The 12,343-nt window shown below is 61.5% G+C and overlaps 1 protein-coding gene across 1 annotated transcript in view; it reads left to right on the forward strand.

The window, feature by feature from the left end:
* The window catches only part of RPTOR (regulatory associated protein of MTOR complex 1), a 141,866-nt gene that overhangs the window by 45,737 nt on the left and 83,786 nt on the right, over positions 1-12,343 (forward strand). The gene's annotated exons all lie outside the window — the stretch shown is intronic.

The raw sequence follows: 12,343 nt of genomic DNA on the forward strand, positions 1-12,343 counted from the left end.
CTCGGGTCTGATTTACGTGAGTCGAAGGCTGGGCACAGGGTCGTGGAGGCGGCCTGGACGTTCTCCGTGAGTGGGGCCACGCAGCCGGGGCCCTGGCCTTGCGCACAAGCCAGACAGCTGGTACTTTTCATTTATTTGATTCCGCCGGGGGCCCAACATTCCGAGCAGGTTAACCTGTGTGTGAAATCATTTTAATGGGAACATTCTCCAGGATCTGCCATTTTGCCAAAAACGCATGAGTGTCCTGGGCAGAGTGACCTTCCAACGGGAACCTGAAACCCAGGGCCCTGTGGTGCCAGCGCGAGACATGGGGACTCGGTGGCAGGGCCTCTGCTCTTCAAGGGGCTCCTGTCTCTTTTTATTTATGTGTGTGTGCACGTGTGTGTGCACGTGTGTATATGTGTACGTGTGTGCGCGCGTGTGCGTGCGTGTGTGTTCCCCAAAGTATGACAGCTCAAGTATAAGATGTAGATTTTAAGTTGTACAGAGTAAAACAAACAGTTCCTTTGTGTTAAAATCGATGGACAGAAGAGCACCTGACCAGAGGAGCAGAAGGGTCAGCAGGCCCCGTGCCCGTACCTCCCGCGTGGGCTCCGTGCTTCAGACCCGGGTTGAGCTGACAGCCGCCGCCCTTCCCCCCCCCCCCCCCAGAGCCTCTAAGTCAGGCGTCCAGTGCTGGGGGAAGGGGGCTGTGTATGCACTTCCTGGGGTAGCAGCCTCAGGGGGAGGCCAGCAGACCCTCTGCCGGTGGCTTCACCCCAGTGAGCTCCGCAAAGGCCCGTGTGTCCCCAGGGTGGCTGCTCGGGTCGCACAGGAAATTCTACATTCTTCCCAACTCCTGTTCCTACTACTTACTAGCCTCTGTGAAGCATGGAGTTAAATTTTTATCATTTCTCTGAGCTGAGGACCGGTTTGTAACTCTCACTGGTGTTCGAAGTTTTCTGCTTTGCAGGAAGGCCTTTGAGAGGAGGTGGCAGTAGCTCTGTAGGCCCTGTGCCCAGGGCCCTGGCCTGGCGTGTCGATGTGATTGCACACAGTGGCAGGCACACTGCTGGGGGGAGGACTCACACAGAAGCGGGCAGCAGGAAGGACCAGGGCCCAGGGTCAGCGAAGACATGCCACCCCACATGCTCGTAGGCAGCCCGGGGCTGCGCTCCGCCCTGAGCCCGCGTGGGCAGAGGGCACACCACCGCGTCGTGGTGTGTCTGTGTTCGAAAGCTCGGCGGGGATACGTAGCGCCGTCCCCATGCACTTGAAAGTGAGAAATGAAGACTTGGCGCTTTCTCGCATGTTTCTATCTCTTCTCTGACTTCCTGGCAGCCTTTCTTTGTCACCTCTTACTTCCTGACTGTTTGTCTCAGTGTTAGTATGCTGAGCGGCCACCGGGGACTGTGGGAAGCAGGTCCTGTGCTGTGAGGGCTGCAGCTTCCCGCCATTTCGGCCAGAGCCTCAGACACGTGGGGCGTGTCCAGGACAAGCGTTTTAAATGTCAAACGTTACTGCCCGGGCAGAGTGTCATAAAGGACCAGTTGGTATTGATGAAGGGAGAGGTTCTGTAGCTGTAGCCCTGGAGGATGCTGTGGGTGGCTCCTCAGCATCTGTTTCTCGGACACCTTGCCATAGAAGCTGGAGCCAGAGCCACCTCCCAGGCCCCCTCGCAGCTGGGCCCTCACCAGCCTGTGCTACGCAAGGTGGCATCTGCACCGAGGGCGACGGTGTGAGCCACCTGAGCCGCTGGAGCAGCAGGAGCTTCTGGGGCGTCTGCCAGCTGCGGCCCAGGCTGTTTGGTGCTGCCCCCCTTGTTCCTGGCAGCCCGGTCTGTGTTCTGCCTCTCCGGTCCTGCCAAGGGCTCTGTGGGCGCCGGGACACCTGTGCGGCAGCTCTTCTTCGGGAGCTGCGCTGCAGTGGTTCCCGCTGCAGCCCCCAAACCTCACTCCTGTACATCTGCTGCTTGCAATGCCCAGGCGACGCCCCTGCCCACGCCCTGCCAGCCCCACCCACCCGGTGGTGGGTGAGCACTGCGGGGCCTCCCCCCCCCCCCCCCAGCCGCATGCGGCACTGTTCCCAGACACCTCTCCGTGGTGTGTCACTCGGTGCCCGCGTGCTGGCCGCCTCTCTCCGCCTGACCTCGTCTCCCAGAGGTCGTGTGTCTGTCTGTCATGGCGGTAGCACCCTTCACTTAGGTGTCTCTAGAGTCCTGGCATCTGGATGGAGTTGCTCCTGAGACTGGGGAGCCATGGACCTGGAAGGGATCCAGGTAACTGTGGGAAGCCGTCCCCCTTGTCCGTAGGGGAGGGCACGGCCCAGACACTGTGGGAGCTCGATAACATCACGGCATCTGCTGGCCCCACCTGACGGACGTCCAACCTGCATCGCGGCCCCTCCCTCTTTTCTCCCCTATGTCGGGTCACCCCTGAGCGTCCGCACTCATGTGGCCACGAGGGTCCCCTTTGTCGGGCGAGCGGTTCCCGCCAGCCAGGGAGCACACGGCCCACAGGGCTGGGGCAGGAGGGCCCGGCTCCACCGTGGCTGGGCTGTGCCCACCCCTCACCCCGGTCTTTGTGTTTCACCCAGAGTCCAAGGCCCATCATGCGTTGTCCCGACTCCCAGCCCCTGGGCTCACCTGTGTCCCTGCTGAGACGTCTGGGCGAACCCCAAGTCCTGCTGATTATCAGTCCCTCTCCTGTGTCTGACGTCCTGGTCACCCTCTGGGCTGACGGTGCTAAGTGGTACGCTGCAGCCAGGGGTGGGGGTGGGGTGGGGTGGGGGGGGGTTGTTGCAGACGGGGCCTGCTGAGCTCAGGATGGCATTTCCAAGAATCCACAGAAGTACCAGGGAAAAGCAGCCTTGTGGGGCCTGTGGTCATGTGGCACCCTGGGCGGCTGGCCCACTCGGACACACCGCCTGCGTCCCGGTCTTCTCAGGCTTGTCAGCTGTCTTTCCTGTCCTCGGCCACTCCAGTCGAAATGGCCGTCACCCGTGGGGGACAGAGCTGTCGTGTGTGGCGCACTCAGGGCGCGTCAGCGGCCGCGGGGCTGATGGAGCAGGCAGTGGTCCTCACGTGCCCCCGGCCCCAGGGCTGACTTCCGTTGCGTGCAGACTGCAGGGGGCCTTTCGGACGCCGGTGGTTGGTAGTTGGGTTTGTCTTTGGGAAAAAGGCGAATTTCACAAAACAGATCCGACCCACTAGGAAATCTGCTCAGGTTCAGACACTGAAGGGGAAGCATGGCCCTGGGCACGCCTCCACGATCGTCACCTTACTGTCCCTGAACCCAGGTCTGAACGGGCCATGCAGTAAGACCAGCCACTAAGCACAGAGGGCACAGCAAGGAAAGCTGCTTTCCAGAGGCCACCCAGCAAGGAGACAGGAAGGAGCCCAAATCTGCCTCCCCGACTGGGGCTCCACGGGTCATGGGGATTGGAGGGTACAGCCACACAGGAGCGCGTGTGGTACAGGCCTTGATCCTGGGACCTTGGAACAGGGGCCACTTACGGCTTCAGCACCAGCTCTTCCTGGACAGCGGCCCTTTGCCCCTGACACGTGCTGCTGTCCAAGTTCCAGCTCTGTGTGCAGCTCTCTTCTGCTCATGTTTCAGCTGCATAACTTCCAGTTTTGGTCGTCACCTCTGAAAAGCAACTCAGTATCTTTTGTTAGAAACAACATTGCCATTTTTAGCTGGCTCCGTGCTTATGTTACCATCTCTCTATGCTCCCTGTATTGGGATTAGAATGGGCTAGGGATTACAGGGGAGAAAAATAACAAACGTAAATAAAGTGGAAGTTCCCTCCCAGAAGGTCAGCCCCGAGAGTCACTCGGGGCTGTCAAGTGCTCTGCAATATCAGGGCCCAGGCGGGCAGCCCAGGTCCAGCTGTGTCCCTGCACTGCCTGAGCTCCCTGCCAGGGCTGCAGCCAGGACGCACACATCTCACCGTACAGGAAGGAAGAGGCAGGAACGTGCCCTCCACCCCGTTTTTGTTTTGTTTTTTTTGTTTTTTTAATCTTTAGGGATGTTTCTTAAAAGTTGTACTTCGCGCTTTCACCGGGAAACTGGGGAGTATTGCCTGGGTGGCCCTGTGCCCACACAGAGGACGGGTTCTGTTGTTCCAGCAGAATAACGGGACAGCTGTGGGGAGAACGTGCAGTCCACGTCAGCACCGTCCCGGCCGAGACCCTGCGCCAGCAGGAGCAGGGCTTTCCTTCGGGGTGTCCTCCATCCTCCTGGGCTGGTCCGAGCCAGGCGCCACAGGCCGTGCCAGCCAAGCACCAAGGGTGCAGAGGTGGCCTCCCCCGAGGGAAGCAGCTGTGCCCTGGGGGGTGGCTGCTGCCCCGAGGTAGGACCAGCCCTGGGAGCTGAGCTGCGGGAAAGCTGGGGGGCCGGGGCAAAGCTCACCGTGCGAAGTGCCCATGTGAGGGGACCTTCCTTTCACGTTTTCCTGATTTAGGTTCCTGCAGGGTTGTTTATGGCCTGTAGACATTTTGTATTACATTGCAAATCGGGGAGATTGCCTTAAGTCTTCATTCATCTATCCATTCGTTTGCATCTCTGAGAAGAATTCTTGTGGAAAGAGAGGGCCAAGGGGCTCGCAGACCAATCTGGATGGGGGGCATGAACGCCCGCTCTCCCACCGTGAAGGGCCCGAGTGGCACTCGCAGCTGGTCCCTGGGCTCCAAGGACTGCGCCCCCCGTGTTTGGTGCTGGAGCCGCCCCGCTCGACTGCCCCGTGCTCAGTCAGCGGGCCTCTTCCCGCTGGCTTGGCTCCCGCGTCCTTCCGCCAGGTCCGTGCCCCCACGTTCCTGCGCGGCTTCCCGGCTGCCTGGCGTGGCCCGGCAGTCGGGTTCATCTCGCACACTTCCTGTCCCGCGCCCAGAAGCCGCTGTCAGCCCAGCACGTTTTGGTTGCCTTTAGTGAGAAACTCGTCTTTGAAGACCACAGTCTCAGAGCCAGGGACAGCCGTTCTGGGTCCGGTGGACGAGCTTCCTGGAGGGCACAGCTGGACTCTGTCGTTACTGCCTCACGTGCGCAGTGCTGACTAGTTCCTCTGCTTCCCCGACCCCGTATCCTCCTCACGCCTCTCGTCTGAGCTCACCCTGTAGAATCTCGTCCACGTTCTCTCCTTCTGGGAGGGACTGACTTGCTCAGTTTCCGCCACCTCAGGGCCTGTGTACTTCACTCTTGTGGAAAGGTGTTTTGACTGGAGGTCGAGTGATTTGGCATTTGTTTTCTCTCGGTGCGTGAAAGCTGTAATTTCGTGTCTTTTGGCTTCTGTGTTGCTTCTAAGAAGTCAGCTGTCAATCTTTTTTCGTTTGTCTCTTCTCCCTCAGCCACCAGTCGCTGGACGTTTTCTTGTTTGCAGCCTCTCTTCCCTGCAGACATGATTTCCTTCCTTGTCCCTCCGAGGGCTGCGCCAGCTGCAGGTCCCAACCCTGCGGGCAGGAGGTCTGAGGACGCGGAAGGCTCTAAATCACACGGCCTGAGCGGCACAGCCTGCCAGCTCCAAGAGAAATGCAGGCCCTTCCACTGACAAATTCCTGTCCCCAGCAGGTGATAGTGTTTACGTTCCCCGAAGACATGAAGGTGTTCTGGGAACTCACGGGCCGCAGAGCCTCGCGTCAGTGGGAGGCAGAGACGTTTCTGTGGTCTGAGCGGACTCCATCGACAGGCAGTTCCAGGAGACAAGAAGGAAGGATGGGTGGTGGGTGGGACTCAATTAAATGTAAACACTGCTGCGGGGAGTCAGTCGCTGTGGAGTCACCTCCAGCTTTGACTGAAGCCGGAAGCAACTGTATCAGAAGGCAGAGGACGTGCCTGTCCAGTGGCTCCGTTGGTTGGAGCACCATCCCCTGCACCACAGGGTTATGGGTTCAATCCCGGGTTGGGGCACGTATGGGAGGCAACCGATCAGTCTTTCTCTCTCTCTCTCTCTCTCTCTCTCCCCACCTTTCTCTCTCTCTAAGATCAATAAACATGTCCTCAGGAGAGGATTTAAAAAACAGAGAGAAGGAAGTACCACCCTACACTGTGCAGTAACCCCAGACTTTGCCCTGATCTCCGGCTGGGGGCGCTAGCAGCTCGTTTCAGAGGGCCCTGGGCTCAAAGCAGTATAATGGGTTTGTTGGCCTCAGTGCCCAGTCTGAACTTTGCGAGGGGCTGGAAAGCGCCCTTGGGTCTGGCCCCGCACTCCGCAGCCCCACCCCCACCGACTCCAGCTGGCTCCTGGGCTCTGGGCAGATCCGAGCACATGACCTCCTGCCCACAGTTTGCTGTTAGCCCGGCCGTCCCCTCTCCCTCCACCCAGTGGATTCTGTTCATGCCTCAGGTCTTGTCTTCGATGTCATTTTCCCTGGAAGCCTTCCCGAAATCCGTAATCATTGCCCCCTTAAAAGACAGTAACTTGCAAAGACGCTGCTCTCTGCAGAGTGCTGCTTCCTGCAGAAGACACCTGTGCCGTGAGGCTTGTTCCTGCCACCCTGAAGTCAGGGGTGCCGTCACTGCTGCCCGTGGGCCTCTGGGCTTCCTTGAAACAAGGAGTGAGACTTTCCCGCCTTCCCCAAACATTTCCTCCGAAGCAAGAAGGCGAGCTCCAGAAAAACCACACGCTCAGCTCCGGAGACGCAATGTACTTATCTTGAAAGTGAGGAAAACCTGAATCCCAGCCCTTGCCCTCTGCTCTCCCCTCTCCCAAGGCTGGGCAGGGTGGGCCCGGCACTGGGGAGCGGAGACTGGATGGGCCGAGGCGGATCAGAAACCACCCCCGTCGGCAAATGCTGAGACAGGTGTCCAGGGAGAGGGCCTTCGGGTTACTTTGAGCCCCTGGGGAGTGGACTCAGAAGTACCAGTGAGCGTCCTCGGGAGAAGAAAAAGGGGAGAGGGGAGACCCCGGGTCTGGTAAACGAGAATGGGAAGGATGGAGCTCCCATCACCTTTGCACACAGGACCACTAAGCTGTGCCCACCCCTGCCCCCCCCCCCCCCCCCGTTGTCTTTGCTGTAAATGAAATTTTCTTGGAACTTGGCCACACCCACCTGATTAGATACCATCCGTGACTGGGTTTGTGCTACAACTGACTTGTTGAAATAATTCACAAGAAATGTGTGACAGACAGTCTGAGATAAACTTTGACGCACCCCTGAGAACCAGAGCCGGCTGGGACAAGTGGACGCGCCGCCCCCCCCCCCCCCCCCCCGTTCTCGGTGGGCACAACTCGGGACCATCAAGGCTGCCTTCCTCGGAGGGCAGGGGCCCCGTGTCAGACTGGGAGGAGGAGTTCTGCAGCCGGGCACTCCTGCTGACAAGCAGCCAGGTGCCTACCCAACAGCGGTGGCACCGCGCTAAGTGCTGTGCGCACCAACTCGTTCGTCCTCACTGAGGCGTGCTCCCCGGCCCACCCTGCGCTTCGCACGTGGGGCGGGAGGTGGCGGACGGTCTGTAAAGCTGCTCTTATCTGGAGGGTCTGTGTTGTGAGCACCAGGGACCCTTTGACCTTGAACGAACGCCAGTGTGCGAGCTCGCTGTGTCCTGCCTTCAGGGCCTGGCGGCCGAGGCCACCCCTCGTGCCGTGACCTGGCATTGCAGGGACAGCCGCCTCCTTTCACATGGAGTGGGAAGTCCCACCTGCTGTTGGTCAGCAGTGCAGAGAAGCCTGGGCACGTGGCCAAGGGCCAGTGGGACCGCCCACGCTCGTGTCCACAAAGCGTGGTGTGGCGCTGGCGAGTAGCAGCCGGAGGCAGGCCCTTTACATCGAGCTCGAGGCCCCGGGCCCTCGGAGCGGCCTCGGTGCCGGCGGCTCCCCTGTGGGATTGGCAGGAATGCTGCTTTGAACTGCTGTGGGTGTGAGTTGGTAGCCAGGCTCTGTGAACATGGCTCCGGCAGCTCGCTGCCCACTGGTGCTGGACCTGTGGGCAGCCTGGTTTGGGTCTTCATTCAGAGTGGACTCAGGTGGTGGCAGGTGTAAGGCAGCTGTCACATTCTCACAAAATGCTTTGCCACAAACGAATTGGAGCTTGGTTCCAGCTGGGGCGTGTCTGGGGTCCTGGCCCTAGCGACCACTTTGTGGGCCTGGCCATGCCGGGCGTGTCTCTGTCCCCTCGTTCGTCCGTGGTGAGGGTAACCTATGGGATGGCAGGCTGCACGTGCGGCAGTGGCCAGGGCTTTGAAGAACTGAAGGCTGGGAGCTGCAGTCACGGGGGCCGTCCGCCCCACTCAGCGTGCTGAGTCCTGGGCGCCCCAGGTACCGCCGGCTGTGGACCGGGCTCCCGGGGAGCAGCGTCCACACAGGAGGGAGCGGGCGCTGGGCTGACGTGTGGTGTGTGAGGTCGGCCACCGGTCCTTGCAGTCTGTCAGAGACTTGCTGTCGGGCCACGTGAGGTCAGTGCTGGGCCAGGACCAGGGCCCACAGTGAAGCTGGACAGCCGGTGGGGGCCCTCTGTGCCCAGAGCACAGAGGCAGGAGGAAGCTCAGCTCCCGTCTCCGGGTCTGTGCCGACACCATCAGGGCAGCGCCTGGGGGCCGTGCAGTCGCCGCACACCAGCTGTGTGACCCTGCCGTCGCTCCTGAACCTCTCTGCGCCTCAGCTCCCGCGTCCACAGGTGTCGTGAAGGTCAGGTGGGTCAGCACGAGTGAGCGCTGAGCTCCGTCCTTGTCGCTGCTATTTATTCAGGCTTCCTGCGCGCTGCCCTGCTGTGTTCCCTCGTGGCGCCCACGTGACCATGGCAGCCGCACGGCCATGGTGTGGGCTACTCGGGAAGAGGGGTGTCGGGCGAGACTTTTCCGGGACCCCAGCCTGAGGCATACAGTTCAAATCTGGTGTTCCTCATGAACAGTTGTGAGGACATCTCTCCTGCGTCTCAGGGTCTGGGGTCTGACCTGAGATGGGACCCGTTGTGGCGGAGGGTGCGCGGCTGGAGGGAGCATCGTCCGTCCTCACATTCCTGCCAGAGGGTGAGCCCAAGGAGCCCGGGCAGCTCCCCATGGCTACCCTGCGAGGGGAGGGGCAGCTCTGTCAGGCAGGGCCATCCTTCTTGGCTCCTTCCTTGGCCTCCTCCCTCCCTCATTCGTTGCTATTCTCTCCCTCTGCCGTGTCCCCTGCAATTGCTGGGCGCGGGTTTTGTGACATCTGAGAGGTGGACCTGGCGGAGTGATTGATGCCTGGCCCAGTCGGCAGGAGTTTAGAGACTTGCTTTGTCATCCCCACACCGGCTCACACCACGAACCCCCAACAGTTCGATGGCCTTCCACCACCCGTCCCTCGGCCACGGGGCCGCTACCCCAGGCTGCCTGGTGTTCACACAGACCTCTGCTGTGCTGACATTTAATTTACTGCCTCTCATTTCAAAGCCTTTAAAAATATTAATTAATTCCCATAAAGCCCCAGGAGGCATGTTCCTGATATCCGAGTGCCTTTCACGCCAGCCTATTAACGTGTCCTTTCGGGCGCCGGGTAAGGACACGAGGCTAAGTCATCTTTGCAGGCCCGCAGGGAAGGCCTTGATGGAGCCGAGGTCAGGAACAACGGACCCCGAGTTTTAGTGACGTCTCTGAGCTCCGCGGACGCTGTGGCCTTGTGTGTGGTTTGGAAACAACACTCCTATTCAGGACAAGTCTCGGGAGACAGCGCCAGGCATGTCAGAGGGGCTGTGAGGGGGAGGGTGGAGTCCAGAGGAGCCTGGCGGGAAGGGGCACCTCTCACCCCCATGCCAAGGTGCCCAGCGGTTTGTGGGCCGGGAAGTGGGCCCAGATACCAGGAGGCCAGCCCGGCTCCGGGGGATGGTGCGTGGGCACAGCTGGTTTGCGTATTGGGGCCCCCTGGCTTACCCATGTTGGCGGTGTCTCTGCAGCCTGGGGAGCGCTGGCCGATGCAGAGGGTACGTGGAACCTGGCACCGGGGTTCAGTTTGGACCCTTTTCCCTGTTGTCGCCTTCTCATTCCCGCTGCCTGGTGGGTCTCCCACGCGTTCTGCACCTGCAGCCCATAACGTGGGGTCTTGCTGACCCTGCCAGGTGTGCGCTGTGCCTGGTGAGGTGGGTACAACGTGCTTGGGCAGGGTGGCCTCCGCCGGGTAGGACAGCATGCGGGCAGAGGCCCCTGGTGAGGGAGTTGGTGACCGCGGCACCCCCCCACCTTCCGTCTCCTGCAGGAGCCTTTGGGAGTGCTTGCTGCAGGTGCCAGGGCCCCCCCCCCCCGGGCTGGGCGCAGTCAGAAGGCGGGTGAAGGGGCACCAGCACAGGCAGGGCCGGTGAGCAATGGGTGTCCAGGGCACTTCCTGGGAGCAGGGCCTTGCAGGGAATGAGTCTCTGAGGGCCTGTGAGCCCTTTCTTCCTGCTTCTGGGCTGACAGTCCCTGAGCCCCATTGGCACTGCGGTCACATGCAGGAGCCTGGGCGAGGCCCGCCCGCCCCGCACTGGTCAGACCCTGCGCCCTCCGGCAGCTTCTTCCGTGGCCCTCATGGCCCCGGCCGAGGCCACAGTGGGGCGGCCCCAGGGCCCTCGGGGCGCAGTCTTCAGCGGGCCGGTCGGACTCGATTCTGCACTGTGCTCTCGGTGCAGCGCTCACGTGTTGGGGAGACGCCCTGGTGTGGGGGTCCGCCCCTTGTTAGCAGGGCTTCTCGGGTCACCCACTGAGGTCTCCACGCGGGGGGGCAGGCCTGCTCACCCCCCGGAGATCACTGGAGAGCCACCGCGTCCCTGAGCTGGGTTCCTCTGCGGCGTGAGTCTCTCTTGCTGGCAGTAAATTAAAATGCTGGCAGCTCTTTCGTGCCCCCAGGGGCAGTATGTCCTGATTCGGATGCCTTTCACCACCTGGGACCGTTGTGCGGGACTCTGCCTCCCCTCTCTCCTGTTCCCCCACGGGCCACCCCTGATCCTGGGCCCCGCTCAGCCCAGCACAGCCGGAGCCGGATGTGGCAGGGCCACGGATGTTCGTGCCCCTTGCCCGAAGGCCCAGATGAGACGGGCTGCTGAGGCTGGGTGTGATTTGCATCTGGTCTGGCCGCCGTGGAGCCGACTCTCGGAAGCATCTGAATTCTGGGGTGCACAGGCCACGTCACGGTGGCTGAGGCTCCGGCCAGAAGAGCGGCGTCCCTGGGCCCTCCGCTCTGTCCGCGTGTGTCAGCGGGGCCACTCTGCGTCCACGGGGCTGGCGTGGAGTGGTCCTGAGGACGTGGCATCCCAGCAGCACGTGCCCTTCTGTCCCCCAGAGCCGCAGGCCGGTCGACCCACTGCCCTCGTCTCATTTTCGTGGGCCTCATCCCCCGTCTCCCCATCGCGCAGGTCACACACAAGCAGTTTACCAGGGACGCGTCAGGGAGGTTTTGCTGCGTCGTTTTCTTAACTGCTCGCGTGCGCAGGTCCGGACGGCAGAGCCAGAGTGCTGCTGGTGAGCCGCTTCGTGCGCCCCGCGTGCTCTCTCCCGTCACCTCGGCATCACGTGGGGCTCTGGGCTCTGGTGTGTCACGTGACTAACTACTGTGGTCAGCGTCAGTGACCATCCGTAGTCACTCAGCACCTATGGCCAGAAAAGCAGCGGGTGGCGGGGAGCTGCCGTGAGCGCACGTCAAAGGGTTGCAGCTCAGAGAAAAAGGAGCTGCTTCCTGGTCCAGGGTCAAGGGCAGGGCCTTGACTCAGGGCTTCTACAACATGCGGTTTAGGTGGGCCCCAGCCCAGGGCAGCAGGCCGCACGCTGGCTCCCCACACCGGGCGTCAGCTCAGACTCCTCAGAGCGACCCCATGTCCCTGGAGGCACGGGCTGTGGCGGAGCCTCCGTGCAGGGGATGCTCGGCCCCCCCCCCCCCCCCGCCCCCCGCACGATGACCTTGACGAGGGCGAATGTGAAAACATCGCTCCATACGTTTGCTTGCGCCTCTGGCCCCGGACACTGTGTCTTTTAGGGACGGAGGAAGCGCCCTGCCACCCAGCGTGGGGCTCTGACGCTGCCTTCCGGCACCCTGGGGCTCTGTGCTTGCAGGCGCAAGGCTTTGGGGAGTGGGGGAACTCCGTTTTTGCATTTCGTCACCCCATGGCTCTCACGGTCCCGCATCCCCTGCAGACTGGGAGGACAGGCGCGGCGTGGCCCCGGGGTCCCCGCTGTCAACAAGCGCGTCACCGGTGCTCGCTCACGCAGGTGATGCCGGGTCTTGTAAGTCACGTGCAGGGGACCAGTCGGGTGTGAGCTGGGCCCATCTCCTGCTGTTTTCCTCAGCATAGCTCTTCTTTTTCCTTCGGAAGAGGGGGAGCCCTGTCGGGCCAGCCCCTCTCTGCTCTTCGCCACTGCTCCTTTCTTGGATGCGTGAATTTTCCCAGCTGCTGTGTAAAGCCGTCCATGTCCCAGTTTTGCAGACAAAGATGCCC

This window comes from Desmodus rotundus, chromosome 9 (genome assembly GCF_022682495.2).
Source record: "Desmodus rotundus isolate HL8 chromosome 9, HLdesRot8A.1, whole genome shotgun sequence".
Classification (NCBI taxonomy): Eukaryota; Metazoa; Chordata; class Mammalia; order Chiroptera; family Phyllostomidae; genus Desmodus; species Desmodus rotundus.